This window comes from Perca flavescens, chromosome 15 (assembly GCF_004354835.1).
Source record: "Perca flavescens isolate YP-PL-M2 chromosome 15, PFLA_1.0, whole genome shotgun sequence".
Taxonomy (NCBI): domain Eukaryota; kingdom Metazoa; phylum Chordata; class Actinopteri; order Perciformes; family Percidae; genus Perca; species Perca flavescens.
Genome location: NC_041345.1, coordinates 31075835 through 31081166, shown reverse-complemented (window position 1 = coordinate 31081166; position 5332 = coordinate 31075835). Strand labels below are relative to the sequence as shown.

At 36.0% G+C, this 5332-nt stretch overlaps 1 pseudogene; it reads right to left on the bottom strand.

Moving 5' to 3' along the window:
- Positions 1–423: 423 nt before the first annotated feature.
- Positions 424–1327, bottom strand: LOC114569213 (uncharacterized; annotated as a pseudogene).
- Positions 1328–5332: the final 4005 nt, after the last annotated feature.

Below are 5332 nucleotides of genomic sequence, written 5' to 3'. Positions count from 1 at the left end.
CATCATCTGATCTCCTGTCTGCTTCTCCGCCTGTTCCGTAAGCTCTGTCGTGCTTCAGCATCTTTCCTGGTGTGCTCTCCTCCATGATGCTTCTCCCATCCGCCTTCGCCTTCGCCTTCGCCTTCGCCTTCTCCCATGTGCCTCTGGCCTTCTCCTGTTCTGCCCTTTTTATCCAAGGGCCAATCAACCCCCTCTCACTCCCAGGTGCAAGTCATTAGCCTGATTAGTAAGTGTCCGGTGGCGGAAGTCAACATTAAAAACACCACACATTTCAGAATAAAAGCATGCAATAAAAGATAAAAACACAGCAAATAAAACCACAGCAAATCCAATAAAAGCATGCTAAAATAAGAATCTACTTCTGCCCCATGACATATACACCCTGCCCCGCCGGGCTAGGCGTACACTACAACTCCTCACTCCTTAACTATAAGCTTTATCAAAGAGGAGTGTTTTCAGTTTAGTCTTAAATGTGGTGATGGTGTCTGCCCCCCAAACCCAGATTGGCAGCTGGTTCCACAGGAAAGGAGCCTGGTAGCTGAAGGCTCTGGCTCCCATTCTACTTTTAGAGACTCTAGGAACGACAAGTAACTCTGCATTCTGGGAGCGCAGTGCTCTAGTGGGACAATAAGGTACTAAGAGCTCCTCAAGATATGAAGGTGCTTGACCATTTAGAGCTTTGTAAGTCAGGAGAAGGATTTTAAAGTCAATCCTGGATTTTACAGGAAGCCAATGCAGAGAAGCTAATACAGGAGAAATATGATCTCTTTTCTTAGTTTTTGTCAGAACACGCGCTGCAGCATTCTGGATCAGCTGGAGAGTCTTAAGGGTTTTATTTGAGCATCCTGATAATAGGGAAGTACAATAGTCCAGCCTGGAAGTAACAAATGCATGGACTAGTTTTTCAGCATCGTTTTGAGACAGGATGTTCCTAATTTTAGCGATGTTATGAAGGTGAAAAAAAGCTGTTCTAGAGGTTTGTTTTAGATGGGCGTTAAAGGATCCTGTTTCTTTTCCTGATGGAAAATAACTCCTAGATTTCTAACAGTAGTGCTAGAGGCCAAGGCAATACCATCCAGAGTAATTATATCTTCGGATAATGAGGTTCGGAGGTGTTTAGGGCCCAGCACAACAACTTCAGTTTTGTTTGAGTTTAACATCAGAAAATTGTAGGCCATCCATGATTTTATATCTTTACGGATACTTGAAGTTTAGCTAACTGACTGGTTTCAACTGGCTTGATTGATAAGTATAATTGGGTGTCATCCGCATAACAGTGAAAGTTAATTGAGTGTTTCCTAATAATATTACCAAGAGGAAGCATATATAAGGAGAATAGAATTGGTCCAAGCACTGGGCCTTGTGGAATGCCATGGCTAACTTTAACGTACCTGGAGGATTTATCATTAAATTAACAAATCGAGATCGGTCAGAGAAATAGGCTTTAAACCAGCTTAGAGCAATTCCTTTATCAAAACTTGTTTATTATTAGGATAAACTCCTTGAGATGTATCATCTCGTTTTTGAGGGGGTCCCAACATAAACCACAATCATTACATAACAGAGAAGTGAAAGAAAAAAACATTAATAAATAAAATAAAAATACAATTAACAAAACAGCAATGTACAAAAAAGAACAACAACAACACATGCATATGTTCATCAATACATTACAACCACCAAATGGCAAAGATGGCCAATAATAAGTAAATAAGTAAACAATAGAGTGTGAGTAGATTTCCAACTACAGTCAATAGGATAATTGAAATAAATACATTTAAGTATAAGTTGAAGCCAGTGAGTATGTCTTCTACTACTTAGAGATGGCCAATTAAGTGCATTATACATTATAATTAAGTGCATTATACATTATACAGTGATGAGTGAGATAAGGACATCCAAGGACAAATCTGCAAAGTCTATTATATACTGTGTTAAGTGGAACAAGGTCTGAGTTAAATGCATTTTGATAAACAACATCACAATAGTCAAGAATTGGAAGGGTAAGTTGAGAGGCAAGTTTTATACGAACAAGCAATTCCGAGCTCAATATAAAATGTTGATTCCAAAGTTCACTTTACGTAATACTTACTTGATGCATAATTGAAGGAGAGTTCAGTATCAAGCCATACACCAAGATATTTAATCTTATCAACTTTATGCAGAGAAGTGCCATCATTACAGGTTATTATACAGGAACCAGGTTTCGATTTGAGTTTTTTTCTGATACCAAAGATATTATAATAGGACTTTGTTTTGTTAAGCAGTAATTTATTATGTAAAAGTCAATCTTGTAGGATAATGAAGTCAGACTGAAGAGAAGCTTGAATTTGTGGTAGATTGTTTAGATATGTGTATGACAGTGTCATCGGCATGAAGTTGAACACAACATTTGTTAGAAATTGTATATATATATATATATATATATATATATATATAATATATATAAAAAGCAGTAGTCCCAATGTTGAGCCTTGAGGCACTCCTCTGTCTTGAATCAAAAAATCTGATTTACTTTCATGTAGGACTATACATTGTTTTATGTTGTTTAAGTTTTATTATGCAAGTATGAATTAAACCACAAAACTGCATTTTCACAGAGGCCGACATCATGGAACTTATCTAAAACGAGATAACGATCAACAAAATTAAAAGCTTTAGTTAAATCAATAAAGATGGCACCTGTGAGTTCACCATTATGTGCAGCACAAAACATATTTAAGTAGGGACAGTAGTTGTAGAGTGATGACCTGAAGGCGGATTGAAATTGTGATAGGATATTATTAGTAGTGACTTTAGCAATAGAACATATAATGGATATAGGTCTATAATTGTTTGAATTACGTACATCTCCAGTTTTATGAAGTGGTGTGATGCGTGCACATTTCTAGATAGCTGAAAACTGACATGTAGTCAAAAACATGTTGAATAAATTAGCAAGATGATACATAAGAACATAAACCAGTTTGTTATTCTATCAAGTCCAGCACCACTGTTTACATTATATATATACTGTATATACACATAAATAGATATACACACAAAATCTATTATATAGTGTATATATACACATACATATTTATGTGTATATATACACTATATAATAGATTTTAAACATTTAAAATAGCATGTGTGTTTTTCTGTTAGTGAATTCGACACTATCAAAAAACTTGGAAAAAAGTGACAAACAAATGGACAAAAACATCGGAAAAAGTGACAGTTTTTCTGTTAGTGAATCAGACACTGATAGTTCAGTGCTGTAATGTAACATTATCTCTTATTATAGGCTTTTTTTCTACCAAAAATGTGTTGCGCTGGTCAAGTGGGTAACGTTAGTTGGCTGTAAACGTATCACAAAGTGGGTACATTGTTGTAAAAACTTTGAGAAGCACTAAATTAGAGGTGTAGCTGCAGGTGTTTCCACATTGTCATCTGAAGAGATAGAGAGAGATAATTAGCACGGTTTGCCGTTGAGATTATATGCTGTGTAACGTGCTGGATGCACAGTGCCAACTAAGCAATTCATGGTAAGAAATGTCACAAAACAGTCCTAAAATATTGATCATTTATATGTGACAACACTAATAAGTTGTTCCGTTATTAGAATCCTAGCTGTGAATGAGAGGGAGACCGTTTCTCTCGAATGAGTCAAATATACATTTTATGTTTAAATTAGTAGGGCTTAATTTTCATGGTTTAAGCGGGAACATATTTAAATGCTGTTTAAAACTGGTTATGGTAACTTTATGTGTTACAGTTAAAAGTGGTGAAAGATAAATAATATACATATATATATATATATATATATATATATATATATATATATATATATATGTGTGTGTGTATGTGTGTGTGTGTGTATGTTAAAATACCACATGTTGTGATGTATGGTGATTTATTCATTGCAGTCCAAGTATATCCTTTGTTGTTTATACATTGTAAGTTATATATTTTATTTACTTTATTATTACTTTATCGAAGGTACTGCACTCAGCTGGCTCCACTCCTACCTATCCAACAGATCCCACTTCATCTCTCTCCATAACCATACCTCTGCCACAGCCACAGTCACTCAAGGCATTCCCCAAGGCTCCGTACTCGGCCCCCTCCTCTTCATCATCTACATCCTCCCTCTTGGTCTGATACTCCGCCACTTTAACCTGGACTTCCACTGCTATGCTGATGACACCCAGATCTACCTCAGCACCAAATCCTCTCCCACATCAACTCCTGTCTGTCAGATATTAAAACCTGGATGCAACACAACTTCCTCAAACTCAACAGCGATAAAACAGAATTCCTCCTCATAGGCTCCAAATCCACACTCAGCAAAACCAATAACCCCACTCTCACTATCGACGGCACCATTGTCTCTCCATCTCCCCAGGCCCACAACCTTGGCGTTATCTTTGATCTACCCACTCCCTTCAGCTTGTTTTGTTTTGTTTTGTTTTGTTCTGTTTTTGTAATCTACCTCCTCTGTAAATGGACTTTGAGTCTTTGAAAAGCGCTATATGAATTAAATGTATTATTATTATTATTAGAGAACAGTTTGGCATACTAATCAATAAAGAATATAAGACTTTCACTCTTAATAAAACATTACAATCTTATATTATGATACCATCATAATATAATATACCATTTAACTTCAAATGAAATTTTATGTAATGGTAGACGCTAACTACGTTCACACCGCAAGTCTTAATGCTTAATTCTGATTTTTTGCTTAGATCCGATTTTTTGTTTGGCTGTTCACATTACCACATTATCGTATTATCATACCATAAGCTAAACTCAGAAAGAAAGAATTAAGAAAAACAATTGTTAGTGGGATAAATATTGTGCACGGTTTTTATGTTTTAAGGTATTGTAAATGGAGAAAAGAGGTTAATAAGGTCACATGTTAGAAAGAGAGAGAGAGAGAGAGAACAGAATAACTTATTACCCTGCATTATTTGTGAAGGTTGTTTTTTTCTGAAAGTCCAGATTTGGAGAACACAGAGTTGCAGCTGACTGCAGAAGTGGCCAAAAGGCCTGGAAGTGATGGTAAGATTCAAATCTAGCAATGAAACAATTACGTTGGGTTAATTTAACTTCAAATGAAATTCTATGTAATGGTAGACGCTAACTACGTTCACACCGCAAGTTTTAATGCTTAATTCAGATTTTTTGCTTAGATACGATTTTTTGTTTGGTTGTTCACATTACCTTTTAAAATGTGGCCTATATCAGATTCCAGTGTGAACTGTTTGCGGTTTCGAACTTACCCGCATACGCAAAAGACCAATAACAATGACATCAGACGCAGCACGCTGTTGCACTAAAGTTG